Genomic DNA, 18,579 nt, shown 5'->3' on the forward strand with positions numbered 1-18,579 from the left:
TGTGTCTACCTGACTTTACATCTTGGTAGTCTGACAGAACCAAGTGATGGGCAGTTCTGGCCTCAGAGTACTTTTGAAGTCCCACAGAAACATTCCATTTCTACCAGAGCCCAGTAGCAAGGCAGAAGTTACTTTTGTGTTTTTTTTTTCTCTGAGGAAGATTAGCCCTGAGCTAACATCTATTGCCAATCTTCCCCTCTTTTGTATGTGAGCCACCATCACAGCATGGCCATGGATACACAAGTGTTGTAGGTCTGTGCCTGGAACTGAACGTGGGCTGCCGAAGCACAGCACACCGAACTTAACCACTAGGCCACCAAGGCTGGCCCAGAAGTTACTTTTTGAGCTGCTTGGATCTGTGGGTTTGCAGTTTTCATCAAATGTGGAAAAAATTCAGCCATCATATCTTCAAATAGTCTTTCTATCCTCCTTCCTACCCCACCTCCATTTTCAGGGACTCCAATTACACATATATTAGGCCTCTTGAAGTTGTTCTACAGCTCACTGGTGCTCTGTTCATTCTTTTCCAGGCTCTTTTCTCTCTGTGTTCCATTTAGTTTCTTTTTCCATGTCTTTTTTTTTTTAACTTTATTTATTTATTTTTCCCCCAAAGCCCCAGTAGATAGTTGTATGTCATAGTTGCATATCCCTCTAGTTGCTGTATGTGGGACGTGGCCTCAGCATGGCTGGACAAGCAGTGTGTAGGTGTGAGCCTGGGATCTGAAGCCAGGCTGCCAGCAGCGGAGTGCATGCACTTAACTGCTAAGCCACGGGGCCGGCCCTCTTTTTGCATGTCTTTAAGTTCACTAATATTTTCTTCTGCTGTGTCTAATCCGCTCTTAATCCCATCCAGTGTATTTTTCACCTTTAGAAGTTTGAGTTGGGTCTTTTTTGTATCTTCTATGTCTCTACTTAACACTCCCAGTCATCTACTCCTCCCACCCTTCTTTGCTTCAGCAAGCTCTTACTGACACCTCTTTGGGCCAGGCCTTGTTGTGAGGTGCAAGGGAAACAGAAGTGAATCAGACAGAATTGTGGAGTCTTGTCAGAAAAGACTTCTGAGAAAAGTTAATGTCCAGGAGAACCCATGAGATCAGAGGTCACTGACATAGACAGTATCCCAGACAGTATCCCTGAACCCTTCTGTGGGCAAAGCCAAAGAGGCGCCTGCTGAGAGAGGAGGCTTGGGTTCTGCACTATTCTTCCACTGCCCAGCTCTGGGCCTCAGCTTTCTATGGGGATAAAGGGAACAAGAAGCCGTGCCTGTTTGTCTTCCGAGTCTTTTCGGAGCTCAGATGAGACAACAGGAGGCACAGTTTGGGCGAAGGTGCTGATGTGATCGCTAGGCTAGCCTGGTCTCGCCAATGCCCTGCTCTAGACTCCTTCCCCGATTCTGCGGAGGAGACTGGTGCTTGTTCATCCAGCATCAGGAGGCCAGGCCCCGGGCACCAGGCAGCCGCCGTGTCTGTGGAGCCTTATCAGGGTCCACAGGCCCCGCAGTCCTGACCCCACCCTGGCTGTCAGCCCCGCCCGCCCGCTGGAGCCTTCTGGACGGAGACCAGCACAGGGCCAGGCACACGGAGGCACGGTCCATCCGCTGGAGGAGTGAGCGAGGAGGGCACTCCGACTCAGACAGCCCCTCTAGCCGTGAAAGGCCTGGGACTGGACCGTTTAGTACGGCCTCCTGCGCTTCCGGGGAACCTGCTCGCAGGAAGCCTCCCCAAGTCTGGACAGCGAGAAAAAATGAGCGAACCAGCGGTTCCGGGTGAGGGGGCGGCGCTGGCACAGCCGACCCTGCCTGCTCCAGCGATGATGCCTGTGGGGCGCCACCCGCCACGCCCATCCGGCCGCCCAGCCGCCCCTCCACCGCCTGCGGGCGGAGCCGCACAGACGAGCGTCTTAGCGAACGGCTTTGGCCGCAGGCGGCGACCCCACCCGCGCAGACCCCTCGCAGGCCCCACCTCTCGCCGTGCAGGTCCCTCCCCTCATGGGGCAGGCCCCGCCTCCTCGGCGCCCGCGCCTCCCCGCAGCTAGCCAATAGTAGGGCGCGTTGATGGGCGGGGCGGCGCAGGCTTGGCCTATGGGGTGGCGTGTTGTTGGGCTGCAGCGCCGCCGGCCGCACCCAGCTCGGGCGACGGAGGCAGCGCTAAAGCTTAGGGGTGGAGAGGACGGGCGGGCCGAGGCCGAGGGCTGGAGTGCGCGCGGAGGACAGGGGGCGGAGCCCGAGCCCGAGCCGGAGCAGGAGGCCACGGGCGGCGGCCGCGCTCGGACTTGGGAGCCTGCGCGCTGCCTGCGATTTGCGCCTGAGGTGAGGCCCGCGCGCAGGGTGGCGGCGGCAGGGTCTGGAGCGCGGCGGAGCGGCCCAGGGGCTCCATGCCGGGCCGCGGGGCTTGCGGCAGCAGCGCCCGAGCGGCGCGGGAGGTTGGGCCGAGGCGGGGGCCAGCGCGGGGGCCGGGGGCCGTGCTGGGGGCGGGGCGCTGGCGGATCTCGGGTCCGGCGCGGGGGCCCGCCCTGGGAGGGTCCCCGCTGTTTGGCCTTGACCGGGTGCAGAGGACGACGCTCTGCACACCCTTCTCCACACGGGCTTCTCGTGCGAGCCTCTGGGCAGCTCGTTTCCGGGCTGGGTGGTGGGCTTCGGGGGTCCGTGTGGAAAAGGAGGACCCGGACCGGACGCTGGGTCAGCATGGTGCCCGGGGCCGCCTGGTCCGTGGCCCGGAGCGCTGACGGCTCGAGGGTTGGTAGAGACGCAGACCGACACAGGCGTCGGATCCTGCCTGTCGGCTCTCTTTTTTAAAAAAACGATAGTTTCTGCCGAAAGAGAAAAGCCAAATCTGCCTACGAATGGTAATCAGGTTGTCCTGGAACTTCATTAGAGAAGGAGCTGTTCTCGCCCCTCCCTCTCTTTTCTTTCTTTCTTTTTCGTTATTTGGGAGGTGTAAGAGGGTCCCTGCATTTAACAATTACTTTTATTTTTGCTAGTGTAATTCACGGCTCGAGATATTTTGTAGGTGATTTGTGTTCACTTCGTGCATACCTACCTTGAAATAAATATTTTGGTTAACCTGAAACTGCTGGTGGTGTGACCATATGATTTTATGCTTAAATGACGTAAATCAATTGCCATATCCCCAAGGACCAAAAACATAGCTGATAGCTGTATGCAGTGCTAAGTTATTACAGAAAGATTTTTTTGCGTGTGAAAAATTGATTGAAATCTCAATGGGGATAGGAAATAGGCTGCTGAAAGGTCCACTCGGTCTCTTGCAAAACACATCAGGAGAGGCCCCCAGCGAAAACGAGCAGGAGGGAGTGGGTAGGAGTTCAGCTGGTACCAAAGAGAGGAGGGCATGTCAGGCAGAGAGGGTGATTGTGTGAGGGTGGGATTGTGAAAAATCTGAGTCTTTAATTAATGGGCAAATGCCAGCCATGTAAAAATTATTTTTTTAAGTCCAAAATCTTAATGTACCCCTTTGCTTCTGACTATGGGGGAACTAGAATAGTAAAGTTGTTTTTTAAGGAAGTGGATGGTTTTGGCAGTCAGGACTGCTTTTCAAAGTTTTGATGTGGTTTACAGCAGGACAGGTGGTATGATTTGTTGTACTGCTTGTTGTGTGTTTGGATTTTAGTTACAGGGGCTCAGTGAATGACATGAATCTAAATTCTACCCAGTCTCCAAAAGTGGGATATTTTCCTTTTTAAAATATAATTTATACAGCAGATCATTTTCTCCTTTAACTCTCTGACGTTATCTGATACTGGTAAGGTTTTGTTTGGTGTTCAGTTTTGTGTTACTGATTTTACCGTAAAAACTATTTCTTTAGATGATTATTAGTTTTTAGTTAATTCTTTCAAGTAGTCCTTGTATTGAATCAGAAAAGTAAACACTGAAATGCTTTAAAAGGTACTTTAAAAAAACTTAAATCAAGTATCCAACTAGTGTTAAAATTTTCTTGATCATCTCATAATTTTTTTCTTAGAGGAAGATTGATCCTGAGCTAACATCTGTTGCCAGTCTTCCTCTTTTTCTTTTCTCTCCGCCAAAGCCCCAGTACATATTTGTATATCTTAGTTGTAGGTCTTTCTAGTTTGTCTATGTGGGACGCAAGTTGTAGGTCTTTCTAGTTTGTCTATGTGGGACGCAGCCTCGGCATGACTTGATGAGCAGTGAGTAAGTCGGTGCCCAGGATCCGAACTGGTGAACCCCAGACCACCGAAGCTGAACCCCCGAACTTAACCCCTGCCACCAGGCCAGCCCCGATCGTCTCATAATTTTTTAACAGTTTGACAATTAACTTTAAAAAGACGTTTTTATTATGTGAAACTTAGAGTTTAAATTGACTTATTTATTTTTACACGTTTAGTTTTTCTCTCACACAGGTTACCCTCATTCAGCTTCAACAGATACTAACTCATAGCTGATCTTGCTTTATCTGTACCCCCCCAAACCCAGATGTTATATCATTTTAATTGTTAAATATTTCAGTATGTATATCTACATGCATCTTTTAAAGGAGATCAACTCAAATACTTCTATCACAAAATTCCTTATCTTCAAATTCCAACCAGTATTAAAATTTTCTTGATTACCTCATAATTTTTTTAACCGTTTGAATCAGGATCCAAATGATGTTCATATACATTGTGACTTGTTTTAGTCTCTAGGTTCCCCCTCTATCTTTTGTTATCTCTTATAACTTGTTTGTTGCTGAAACTTGATAGTTTGTCCTGTGGAGTTACACATAGTCTGGATTTTATTCTGTATTGTAGTTTAACTACACAGAATTTACTGTAAATTTAATCTCATTTAGTTAGATCTAAAGGCGTAATCAGATTCCGGTTTGATTTATTTTTGGCAAGAAGACTTTATAGTTAGTAGGCAGATAAGGAGTAGTAGTCTTCTTGTTAGCAGCCCTTGATGCCCAATGCTTAGAGTCATTATTTCATTAGGCATTTAAAAATGACATTTTAATTATAGCTTCATCATTTATTACCTGGACTACCTCTATAAAGATAAATTTCCCCTCTTATATAATTTGGTTGCCTTGAATTATGGCTCTTTTAGGAAAGGCAGGATAAATGCTTATTTCCTCTTCATTATTTACTAGTTTTCTAAATAATGAGTGGGCATCCTCCAGAAGTAGCCAGTGGATTGTGTATATGTTTGTGTTGTTGTGAACTCATAGATTTAAACTATTAATATCTATTTAAAATAGATATTATCCTTTTGATACTTGGATTGTCCCATCTTTGTCCGATAGGAATCTGTTCAAATTGGCTGCTAAATCCTTTAGACACAACTCTTTTTTTTTTTTTTTTTTTAAAGACTTTATTTATTTATTTTTCCCCCCAAAGCCCCAGTAGATAGTTGTATGTCATAGCTGCACATCCTTCCAGTTGCCGTATGTGGGACGCGGCCCCAGCATGGCCAGAGAAGCGGTGTGCACCCGGGATGCGAATCCGGGCTGCCAGCAGCGGAGCACGTGCACTTAACCGCTAAGCCACGGGGCCGACCCTAGACACAACTCTTAATAGTCTTTAATTGCTCTTCTTTTCTGGTATGACAAACTGCACCAGGCTCATCTTGTACATTTTCTGTCCCAGCCCTGGAATCTATTTCTCCAAGGGCCCTTGGTTTCTTTTAATGAAAAATAGTATTTAGTAACCACAATCTGGGCCCTGGGGTTGTTCATTGCTACTAGGTTGACCACTAGGTCTAGGTCTTTTCAGTGTACAGATCAAGGGTACTGACACTTCCAGTTGTAAAGCAAGATGGCAGAGTTCTTTTTAACCTTCTTCTACACCTGTATCTTTTTTTCTTCTAGGACAAACATTTTGATTCTAATTACTCGTTGTTTTATCCCACGCCATACACATCTCAGTCTCAGACAAATAATATGAACACTACCACCAACTAATAAAAACTGTTTAAGAAATTTTTTGCATCCTTTTAGGGATATATAGTCATATTACTGTTTTAAAGTCACTTAAAATACTCTTATGATTTTGCCACCACCAGATGTATAGTTTGGTTCTTTTTTTTTTTTTTTTGTGAGGAAGATCAGACCTGAGCTAACATCTATTGCCAATCCTCCTCCTTCCCCCCCCCCCCCCCGAAAGGCCCAGGAGATAGTTGTATGTCATAGTTGCACATCCTTCTAGTTGCTGTATGTGGGACGTGGCCTCAGCATGGCCGGACAGGCGTGCGTCGGTGTGCGCCTGGGATCCGAACCCGGGCCGCCAGTAGCGGAGCGTGCGTACTTAACCGCTAAGCCACGGGGCCGGCGCTATAGTTTGGTTCTTTTGTTTTTTATTTTGCTTTCACTATTTAGGGATTGCTTTTTTTTTTTTTTTTTTTTTTTGTGAGGAGGACTAGCCCTGAGCTAACATCCAATGCCAGTCCTCCTCTTTTTTGTTGAGGAAGACTGGCCCTGGGCTAACATCCATGCCCATCTTCCTCTACTTTATATGGAACGCTGCCACAGCATGGCTTAACAAGCGGTGTGTAGGTGCGCGCCCGGGATCTGAACCGGTGAACCCCGGGCTGGGCCACAGCAGCGGAGTGCGTGCACTTAACCGCTTGCGCCACCAGGCCGGCCCCTAGGGATTGTTTTTTTAAAATTTAATTTTGCTTTATAATTATGTAAAATATTAAAAGGCTTTCAGAACCAAACATATAAAACAAAGTATATTCAAAGAAATCTTGCTTCTTTATGTCCCTGTCCTCTTCACCCTATTCCTTCTTTTTCCCAGATAACCTTTTTCCTTTTTTTACTTTTTAACCCCCTTCACTCATCCCCCACCCCCAATATAAGTGAGACCATACGTGTTTGTCTTTCTCTGTCTGACTCATTTCACTTAGCATAATACCCTCAAGGTCCATCCATGTTGCAAATGGCAGGATTTCCTTTTTTTTTTTTTTTTTTGTGGCTGAATAATATTCCATTGTATATATATATACACCACATTTTCTTTGTTCATTCATCCATTGATGGACACTTAGGTTGTTTTCATATCTTGGCTATTGTAAATAATGCTGCAATAAATGTAGTGGTGCATATATCCTTTTAGTGTTTTTGCTTTCTTTGAATAAATACCCAGAAGTGGAATTGCTAGATCATATGGCAGTCTTATTTTTAATTGTTTGAGGAATCTGCGTACTGTTTTCCATAGTGGCTGCACCAATTTACATTCCCACCAACAGTGCACAAAGGTTCCCTTTTCTCCACATCCTTGCCAACACTTATTATTTCGTGCTTTTTTTGATACTAGCCATTCTAACAGGTGCTAGGTGATATCTCATTGTGGCTTTGATTTGCATTTCCCTGATGATTAGTGATGTTGAGCATCTTTTCGTGTACCTCTTGGCCATCTGTATGTCTTCTTTGGAAAAATGTCCATTCAGATCCTCTGCTCCTTTTTTAATCGCATTACTTTTTTGCTATTGAGTTGTATGAGTTCTTTATATATTTCAGATATTAACCCCTTATCAGACATATGATTTGCAAATATTTTCTCCCGTTTGGTAGAATGCCTAACCTTTTTAATTTTTAATTTTATGATTACATTCACACTTCCTCTTTATTAGATAGATAGTAGTGTACTATACATGTTTTCCCACTATATATATATATATATATATGTTTTTAAATAATTTTATTTATTTATTTATTTTTCCCCCCAAAGCCCCAGTAGGTAGTTGTATGTCATAGCTGCACATCCTTCTAGTTGCTGTATGTGGGACACGGCCTCAGCATGGCCGGAGAAGCGGCGCGTCGGAGCGTGCCCGGGATCTGAACCCGGGCCGCCAGCAGCAGAGCGCGCACACCCAACCGCTAAGCCACGGGGCTGGCCCTACCACTATATATTTTTAAAAAAATTTTTTTACTGTGGTAAAATATACATAACATAAAATTTACCATCTTAAGCCATTTGTAAGTGTACACTTCAGTGGTATTAAAATACATGCACATTGTTGTATCACCATCACCACCATGCATCCCCATAACCCATCCGTCTCTGTAATTCCTTTCTTGTAGACTGAAACCCTGTACCCATTAAACAATAACTTGCCATTCTGCACTCCTCCCAGCCCCTGGCAATCACAGTTCTACTTTCTGTCTCTATGATTCTGACTACTCTAATTACCTCATATGAGTTGAATCATACAGTGATTGTCTTTTTGTGACTGGCCTATCTACTTAGCATAAGGTCCTCAAGGTTCATCCGTGTTATAGCATGCATTAGAATTTCCTTTTTAAGGCTGAATAATATTCCATTGTATGGATATTCCACATTTTGCTTATCCATTCATCTGTCAGTGAACACTTGGATTGCTTCCACATTTCAGTTATTGTGAATAATGCTGCTATGAACATGGGTGTACAGATATCTCTTTGAGACCCTGTTTTCAATTCTTTTGGATATATACCCTGAAATGGAATTGCTGGATTGTATAGTAGTTCTGTTTTAAAAATTTTGAGTAACCACCATATTGTTTTCCACAGTGGCTATACCATTTTACGTTCCTACCGACAGAACACAAGAGTTCCCATTTCTTCACATCCTTATCGACACTGGTTATTTTCTGTTTTTTTTGATAGTAGCCATCCTCATGTGTGTGATGGTTTCTCATTGTAGTTTTGATTTGCATTTCCCTAATCCCGCTATGCTTTTTTCACTTAACATTTGGCATCCGTGCTGTAGTATAATATAGACATATTCTCATTTCTTCTTTCAGTTGCATTATGCTCCTTAATGTGGTTGTACCATACTTTGTTCAAGAAGATATGACTGCTTTTTAATGAACGTTCAACACAAAAATCTTGTCCATTAATGGCATTTTTTTCTTATACTGTGATTTGGTGAGAATTTTTTGGTACATTTTAAATTATCAGAATGGAACGAAATACTTCACGTAAGTGTGATGTCATACTCCAAAATTCTATTCTATTGGGAAGACTTTAGCCGTCTCTGTAATGCTGTGGTTAACAGTACAGATATTAAAGATTTCAGTTTTGCACTTTTTTTTGTTTAAACAGCTGCCATTTCAGCCCTTCAACTGCAGTAATACAGTTCTGGGTTGGTTTCAGAAATGGTATTTCTGAGATAAAATCGTTTAATTCATATTGATATAGAAAGTTTGTTATTGTTAATCAAATTGTTAACATTACATTTTAGTAATTTGTTTTCTCTGTTGTTACCTCTTCTCTCGCTCCTTATCTATCTACATATTCGCTGAACTCTATTTAAGCTTTAAAGTCTAAAATATTAGACCTGTACATTCTGAGTGTGTGAAAAACAGTGCATGTAGTGCTAGTCATTAATGCTGTCTTGATAATATCAGTTTTGTCAATTCTACCCTCAGAATACATCTTGAATTAGTCCTTCTGTCTCATCTCCACTATTACCGCCTGGGTTTCAGCGGCTGTCATATCTCCCTTGGACTACTACAGTAGCCTCCAGCTGGCCTTCCTCAATCCATTCTTCCCATCCATTCTCCACCCATCTGCCAGGGTGATTTACATAGAACATGATCTAATTAATATTTTATTTTGCTAAAACCCTTCAAATACTGATAAAGTGGTTGCCTCTAGGGAACTGTGTAGCTGTTGGAGAGGGGTGAGAGGGAGACTTACTTTTCACTGTATAACCTTATATACTTTTTGAATTTTGATTCATGTAATTGGATTATGTACTCAGAATAAAATAAGTAATTTTACGGACAAAACAGAAAAACTCGGTGACTTCCCATTATACTTAGAACAAAATCCAAATTTCTTACCATGATCTCCAAGCTCACTTTCTGCCATTCTTCCACTTGCTCGTGTATGCTGTATTTACAGTGGTGTTCCTGGAACCTGCCTAGCTTTTTTCCAATTTAGGGAGTCGCACATTGATCCCTGTGCCTAGAATAAACGCTTTTACACCACTCTACGTGGCAAGCTCCTTCTCATCTTTTAGGCCTCCACCTAGATGTCCCTTAAAGCGACCCTCCCTAACTGCCCTCTTAAAGTAGGATTTCCTTGTTATTCACTAACTTAGGCACTTCTTGTGTCCTTCAATTTTAGTGATTTATCTGTTTACTCTTGTTTTCTCTTCTACACGAATGACACTCCATAAAGGCAGAGACCATATTTGTCCATCTTTTTCAAGCTGGCCCCTCTGTGTTCTTGCTGGAATGAGTTCTTTTCTTTTTTTTTTTTTTAATTTTATTTATTTTTCCCCCAAAGCCCCAGTAGATAGTTGTATGTCATAGCTGCACAGCCTTCTAGTTGCTGTATGTGGGACGCGGCCTCAGCATGGCCGGAGAAGCGGTGCGTTGGTGCGTGCCTGGGATCTGAACCTGGGCCGCCAACAGTGGAACACGTGCACTTAACCGCTAAGCCACAGAGCTGGCCCATGGAATGAGTTTTTTTTTTTTTTTTTAAAGATTTTATTTATTTGTTTTTTCCCCCAAAGCCCCAGTAGATAGTTGTCTGTCATAGCTGCACATCCTTCTAGTTGCTGTATGTGGGACACGGCCTCAGCATGGCCGGAGGAGCGGTGCGTCGGTGCGCACCCGGGATCCGAACCCAGGCTGCTGGCAGCGGAGCGCGCGCACTTAACCGCTAAGCCACGGGGCCGGCCCCATGGAATGAGTTCTGATCGTAGACTAGACCATGCCACTTCCCTGTTGAGAGCTTCTCAGTGATTCTCCATGGCCCATAAATCCTGAGCTCCTGAACCAGGCTTTCAGGGTTTGGCCTCTTTCCGTATCTGCAGTCTTATAACACCTTGGTTTTGCTTCCTTCTGTGTTGTGAGCATGAATCCTGGCACACAGTAGGTGCCCAATAAGTATTTGTGGAATGAATGAATGATTTAAGATCAGTCGCTTTAAGTCTTTGTGAATTTGTCACATTCTTGGGGAAAATGATAGCTAAAAACATAAGGTCATAAACCTTCAGAGAAAGCTTACATAAAGAAGGTAGAATGTAAACTTATCCTTGAAAGCTAAGTACAGTGGGTAAAGAAAAAATGTAATTTTGTGCAGGAAAATCGAAGGTTTTTTTAGGCTAAATTTTTTGTAGCCATGTTTTATGGCAGCGGCTTAAACATACATACACAGGGATCCCACCTGGAGCTGCTGAAGCCCATCCTTGGGCCATGTGATTCAAATGCATCCCCTGATTAAGAACCATTGTTTTATGGCCTTGCTCTTAGAACAATGGTCCCCCATTTAACCAGTGTTGCAGTGGACCCAGGATCACCATTCTGTGAAGGTGGGGTTACTATCCACATTGGGTGCATGTGTCGTGGTTAAGTGCCTCTGGACTTTCCTTTGAGATTTGTCCTTCTCTCTGTTTAAATGACTGTTGAAAAATAGGGGTATGTTTTTAATTGGCAGCATAAGATTTCTAAACTCCAGTTTATAAACTTGACTTTTCATCTTTTTAAACACTTGCTGTGTGCTAGGCATTGTGCTTTTATGTATTATCTCAGTTAATCCTTACAACAATCCCATTAAGTAGACACTAGTATCTTTTTCAAATGAAAAAAACCAAGAGAGTTTAAGTGATTGCCGACGTCACACAGTTAGGAGTTGGTGGAGCTGGGGTTCAAATCAAGGGTGTCTGACTCCAGAGACGGTGCTCTTAACCACCAGGCTGTGCTGCGTTCCTTCTGTATACTTCCTTAGTCCTAACACTTTAAGCACTTGATTATAACTGTTGGTCTTGGTCTTCCCCATGAATGCTGGAGCTATGCTTTGTATTTCCTGAGTATAGCACAATGCCTTAAGAAATATTTGTTGCATTAGTGATCTTCAGTTAACTTTTTAAAAGCTTAGTTGTGAGGAATAATGTTCATGGCAAATTATTAAAGGTGGTGTGGCCCATCTATTCCCTTAAATCTTGGTTGGCAAACTTTCTGTAAAGGGCCAGATAATAAATATTTTAGGCTTTAAGGGCTATGTGATCTCTGTTGCAGCTACTCAGCTCTGCTGCTGTTGCACAAAAGCAGCCATAAACGATGTGTAAATAGCATGACTGTTCCAATACAACCTTATTTATAGATGCTGAAATTTGAATTGATTTTCATATCATTTTATTATTTGTTTCATATATTAGTCTTTTTTCAACCTTTAAGAACCAATCTTAGCTTGTGGCCCTTATAAAAACAGACAGTGGGCTAGATTTGGCTTGGGGGGGCCATCATCTGCTGATTTCTGCCCAAAGAGTCCAAATTTTATCATTGGATCAAATTAGACATCTGCCTCCCGGACTGAATTGTTTCTGCCAGCGGACTTTCTTTTGTTGCATCATGCTTTGGTCAACATTAAGGGACTGTGTAGAAGAAACATTGTTCTGAAATGCCATGTTGTATTGGTTGTAGGGCAATTGTAGGGGGCCTTGACCATTATAATAAATGAAATAGAGACTATTTCTTTCTATTAAGAAATCTACTTTACTTTTCTTTGAGTAGAATTTTCAACTTCGTTATTCTAGTTCTATCCCAGAATGAATTTTTCTTTTATTGGTGTCATAATAGTTTATAACATTGTGAAATTTTAGTTGTACATTATTGTTGGTCAGTCACCGTATAAATGCGCCCCTTCACCCCTTGTGCCCACCCCTCAACTCCCTTCCCCTTGGTAACCACCAAACTGTTCTCTCTGCCCGTGTGTTAGTTTATTTTCCACATATGAGTGAAGTCATACAGTGTTTGTCTTTCTCTGTCTGGCTTATTTCGCGTAGCATTATACCCTACAGGTCCATCCATGTTGTTGCAAATGGGACGATTTTGTCTTTTTTTATGGCTGAGTAGTATTCTGTTATATATATAAACCACATCTTCTTTATCCCATCATCTGTCAAGGGACACTTGGGTTGCTTCCACTTCTTGGCTGTAGTGAATAATGCTACATTGAACATAGGGGTGCATAAGCCTCTTTGGATTGTTGATTTCAGGTTCTTTGGATAAAAACCGAGTAGTAGGATAGCTGGATCATAAAGTATTTCTATTTTTTATTTATTTTTTTTTGTGAGAAAGATCAGCCCTGAGCTAACATCCCCGCCAGTCTTCCTCTTTGTGCTGAGAAAGACCGGCCCTAAGCTGACTTCTGTTGCCAAGCCTCCTCCTGTGGTTTCCCTTTTTCTCCCCAAAGCCCCAGTAGATAGTTGTATGTCATAGTTGCACATCCTTCTAGTTGCTGTATGTGGGACGCCGCCTCAGCATGCCCGGAGAAGTGGTGCATCAGTGCGTGCCCGGGATCCAAACCTGGGCCACCAGTAGCGGAGCGCATGTACTGAACCGCTAAACCACGGGGCCGGCCCTATTTTTAAATTTTTGAGGAATCTCCATACTGCTTTCCATAGAGGCTGCACCAGTTTGCATTCCCACCAGCAGTGAATGAGGGTTCCCTTTTCTCCACAACCTCTCCAACATTTGTTATTTTTTGTCTTGGTGATTATAGCCATTTTCACAGGTGTAAGGTGATAGTTTAGTGTAGTTTTGATTTGCATTTCCCTGATGATTAGTGATGTTGAACATCTTTTCATGTGCCTATTGGCCATCTGTATATCTGCCTTGGAAAAATGTCTGTTCATGTCCTCTGCCCATTTTTTGATTGAGTTGTTTGTTTTTTTGTTGTTCAGTTGTGTGAGTTCTTTATATATTCTGAAGATTAACCCCTTGTTGGATATATGATTTGCAAATATCTTCTCCTAGCTGGTGGGTTGTCTTTTCATTTTGATCCTGGTTTTCTTTGCCTTGCAGAAGCTCTTTAATCTGATGAAATCCCACGTGTTTATTTTTTCTTTTGTTTCCTTTGTCCGAGTAGACATGGAATTGGAAAAGATGCCTCTATGACCGAAGTCAAAGAGTGTACTGCCTATGTTTTCTTCCAGGAGTTTTATGGTTTCAGGTCTTACCGTCAAGTCTTTGATCCATTTTTAGTTAATTTTTGTGTGTGGTGAAAGAAAATAGTCTATTTTCACTCTTTCGCATGTGGCCGTCCAGTTTTCCCAGCACCATTTGTTGAAGAGACTTCCCTTTCTCCATTGTATGTTCTTAGCTCCTTTGTCGAAGATTAGCTGTCTGTAGATGTGTGGCTTTATTTCTGGGCTTTCAATTCTTTTCCATTGATTTGTGTGTCTGTTTTTGTACCAGTACTATGCTGTTTTAATTATTATAGCTTTGTAGTGTATTTTGAAGTCAGGGATTGTGATGCCTCCGGCTTTGTTCTTTTTTCTTAGTATTTTTTTATTTTATTTTATTTTTTTTGTGAGGAAGATCAGCCCTGAGCTAACATCCGTGCTAATCCTCCTCTTTTGGCTGAGGAAGACCGGCTCTGAGCTAACATCTATTGCCAATCCTCCTCCTTCCCCCGCCTCAAAGCCCCAGTAGATAGTTGTATGTCATAGTTGCACATCCTTCTAGTTGCTGTATGTGGGACGTGGCCTCAGCATGGCCAGAGAAGTGGTGCGTTGGTGTGTGCCTGGGATCTGAACCCGGGCTGCCAGTAGCGGAGCGTGCGCACTTAACCGCTAAGCCATGGGGCCAGCCCTTTTTCTTAGTATTGATTTAGCTATTTGGGGTCTTTTGTTGCCCCATATGAATTTTAGTATTCTTTGTTCTATTTCCATGAAGAATGTCATTGGGATTCTGATTGGGATTGCATTGAATCTGTAGATTGCTTTAGGTAGTATGGATATTTTTTAACTATGTTTATTCTTCAATACATGTGCATGGGATAGCTTTCCATTTCTTTATGTCATCATCCATTTTTTTTGATAATGTCTTATAGTTTTCATTGTATAGGTCTTGCGCCTCCTTGGTTAGATTTATTCCTAGATATTTTATTCTTTTTGTTGCGATCATACATGGGATTGTCTTCTTGAGTTGTCTGTTAGTTCGTTATTAGAGTATAGAAATACAACTGACTTTTTTAAGTTGATTTTGTACTCTGCAACTCTCCTGTAGTTGTTGATTATTTCTAATAGTTTTCTGATGGATTCTCTAGGATTTTCTATATAGAAAATCATGTTGTTTGCAAACAGCAAGAATTTCACTTCTTCGTTGCCTGTTTAGCTACCTCTTATTCCTTTTTCTTGCCTAATTGCTCTGGCCAAAACCTCCAGTACTGTGTTGAATAAGAGTGGCAAGAGTGGGCACCCTTGTCTTATTCCTGTTCTCAGAGGAATGGCTTTCAGTTTTTCTCTGTTGAGTATGATGTTGGCTGTGGGTTTGTCACATATGGCCTTTATTATGTTGAGGTACTTTCCTTCTATACCCATTTTGTTGAGAGTTTTTATCATAAATGGATGCTGTATATTGTCAAATGCTTTCTCTGCATCTATTGAGATGATCATGTGGTTTTCATTCCTCGTTCTGTTAATGTGGTGTATTGTGTTCATTGATTTGCGGATGTTGAACCATCCCTGTGTCCCTCGTACAAATCCCACTTGATCATGGTGTGTGATCTTTTTAATATATAGCTATATTCGGTTGGCCAATATTTTGTTGAGGATTTTTGCATCTGTGTTCATCAGCAATATTGGCCTGTAATTTTCCTTCTTTGTATTGTCTTTGTCCGTCTTTGGGATCAGGGTGATGTTGGCCTCGTAGAATGTGTTAGGAAGTGTTCCATCTTCTATTTTTGGGAATAGTTTGAGAAGGACAGGTATTAAATCTTCTTTGAATGTTGGGTAAAATTCTTCATAGAAGCCATCTGGTCCTGGACTTTTTGGGAGGTTTTTGATTACTCTTTCAGTCTCTTTACTTGTGATTGGTCTATTCAGATTCTCTATTTCTTCTTGATTCAGTTTTGGGAGGTTGTATGAGTCTGAGAATTTATCCATTCCTTCTAGATTGTCCAGTTTGTTGGCATAGTTTTTCATAGTATTCTCTTATAATTTTTTGTATTTCTGTGGTATCCCTTGTAATTTCTCCTCTTTCATTTCTAATTTTATTTATTTGAGCCTTCTCACTTTTTTTCTTAGTGAGTCTTGCTAAGGGTTTGCCAATTTTTGTTTATCTTCTCAAAGAACCAGCTCTTTGTTTCATTGATCCTTTCTACTGTTTTTTTGGTTTCAATTTCATTTATTTCTGCTCTAATTTTTATTATTTCCCTCCTTCTGCTGACTTTGGGCTTTGTTGGTTCTTCTTTTTCTAATTCTGTTAGGTGTAATTTAAGGTTGCTTATTTGGGATTTTTCTTTTTTGTTAACGTGGGCCTGTATTGCTATGGGTTTCCCTCTCAGGACTGCTTTTGCTGCATCCCATATGAGTTGGTGTGGTATATTTTCATTTTCATTTGTCTCCAGATATTTTTTGATTTTTCCTTTAGGGTCTTCAATGACCCATTGGTTGTTAGTAGCATGTTGTTTAGTCTCTGCATCTTTGTCACTTTCCCAATTTTTTTCTTGTAGTAGATTTCTTTTTTTTTTTTTAAAGATTTTATTTATTCATTTTTTTCCCCCAAAAGCCCCAGTAGATAGTTGTATGTCATAGGTTCACATCCTTCTAGTTGCTGTACGTGGGACTCGGCCTCGCGTTGGACGGAGAAGTGGTGCCTCGGGGCGCGCCCGGGATCCAAACCCGGGCCGCCAGCATCAGAGCGCGCGCACTTAACCGCTAAGCCACGGAGCCGGCCCTTGTAGTAGATTTCTAGTTTCATAGCATTATGGTCAGAAAAGATGCTTGTTATGATTTTAATGTTTTTAAATTTATAGAGGCTTGCCTTGTTTCCCAGCATATGGTCTATCCTTGAGAATGTTCCATGCATGCTTGAGAATAACGTGTAATCTATTGTGTTTGGATGGAGTGCTCTAAATATATCTGTTAAGTCCATCTTGTCTAGTTTTTTGTTTAAGTCCACTGTTTCCCTATTGACTTTCTGTCTGGATGATGTATCCATTGATGTAAGTGGGGTGTTTAAGATCCTCTACTATTATTGTGGTGTTGTTAATATCTCCTTTTAGGTTTGTTAATAGTTGCTTTATGTACTTTGGTGCTCCTGTGTTGGGTGCATATATATTTATAAGTGATATGTCTTCTTGGTGGAGTGTCCCTTTTATCATTATATATTGCCCCTCTTAGTCTCTCATCACCTGTTTTATCTTGAAGTCTGTTTTGTCTGATATAAGTATGGCTACACCTGCTTTCTTTTTTTCTTTTTTTTTTGTGAGGAAGATCAGCCTTGAGCTAACATCCACGCCAATCCTCCTCTTTTTGCTGAGAAAGACTGGCCCTGAGCTAACATCCGTGTCGATCTTCCTTCACTTTATATGGGACACTGCCACAGCATGGCCTGACAAGTGGTGCGTCGGTGTGCGCCCGGGATCTGAACCCTGGCCGCCAGCAGCAGAGCGCGTGTACTCAACCGCTACGCCATGGGGCCGGCCCCCACACCTGCTTTCTTTTGTTTGCTGTTAGCTTGGAGTGTTGTCTTCCATCCTTTCAGTCTAAGCCTGTGTTTGTCTTTAGACCTGAGGTATGTTGTTTGCTGGAGGCAGCATATTGTTGGATCTTGTTTTTTAATCCATCCCGCCACTCTGTGTCTTTCGATTGGAGAATTCAATCCATTTACATTTAGAGTGATTATTGATAGATGAGGGCTTAATGTTGCTATTTTATTGCTCATTTTACAGTTCTTTTGCATTACCTTTGTTTCTCATCCCATGTGTTTCACACTACCATTTCAGTTTGGTAGTTCTGTATGATGGTTTTCTTAATTTTCTCTTTATTTATTGTATGTATCTCTATTCTAATTATTTGTTTAATGGTTACTATGAGGTTTGTATAAAGAAATCTCACAGATGAGATAGTCCATTTTCTGATGGCCTCTGATTTCCTTAGACTAAGTCGATTCCATCCCTTTCCTCCTCCCCTTCTAAGTTATTATTGTCACAACTTATTCCATCTTATGTTGTGAGTTTGTGTTTAAAGTGGTGAGGTTATATTTATTTTTGGTGTTTTCTTTCCCTTAATCTTTGGTGTTATAATTGTTTGCTAATCTATTCTGATAGCTACAATTTTTCTGATTTTGTCCACCTACTTTTCTCCTTGCTCAAAGCCTTGTATCCCCATTCTCTCTTTTTTTTTTTCAGGCATGAAGGCCTTCTTGAGCATTTCTTGTAGTGGGGGTCTTGTGGCAATGAACTGCCTTAGCTTTTGTTTATCGGGATAGTTATTATTTCTCCATCATATCTGAAGGATATTTTCACTGGATAGAGTATTCTTGGCTGAAAGGTTTTGTCTTTCAGAATGTTGAATATATCATTCCACTCTCTCCTAGCTTGTAAGGTTCCTGCTGAGAAATTGGCTGAGAGCCTGATAGGAATTCCTTTGTAATTTATTTTTTTTTGTCTTGCTGCCCTTAATGTTTTTTCTTTGGCATTGACTTTTGCCAGCTTTGCTACTATATGCCTTGGAGAGGGTCATTTCATGTTGATATATTTAGGAGATCTGTTGACTTCATTTACTGGTATTTCCAGCTCCTTCCCCAGGTTTGGGAAGTTCTCAGCTGTTATTTCTTTGAGCAAGCTCTCTGCTCCTTTTTGCCTCTTTTCTGTCTCTGGAATACCTGTAATCCTTATGTTG

The 18,579-nt window shown here is 42.2% G+C and overlaps 1 protein-coding gene across 5 annotated transcripts in view; it reads left to right on the plus strand.

Annotated features, from left to right (window-relative positions):
* The first annotated feature begins 2,151 nt into the window (after positions 1-2,151).
* ADD1 (adducin 1) overlaps positions 2,152-18,579 on the plus strand; it is a 95,192-nt gene continuing 78,764 nt past the window's right edge. For all 5 annotated transcript variants that reach the window (XM_014788836.2, XM_087434832.1, XM_004432232.3 and 2 more), the window contains exon 1: positions 2,152-2,308. The gene's annotated coding sequence lies outside the window, so the exon portion shown is untranslated. The remainder of the gene's footprint in view (positions 2,309-18,579) is intronic.

The sequence above is a fragment of the Ceratotherium simum genome, chromosome 8 (assembly GCF_057802395.1).
Source record: "Ceratotherium simum simum isolate JZ-2026a chromosome 8, ASM5780239v1, whole genome shotgun sequence".
Taxonomy (NCBI): domain Eukaryota; kingdom Metazoa; phylum Chordata; class Mammalia; order Perissodactyla; family Rhinocerotidae; genus Ceratotherium; species Ceratotherium simum.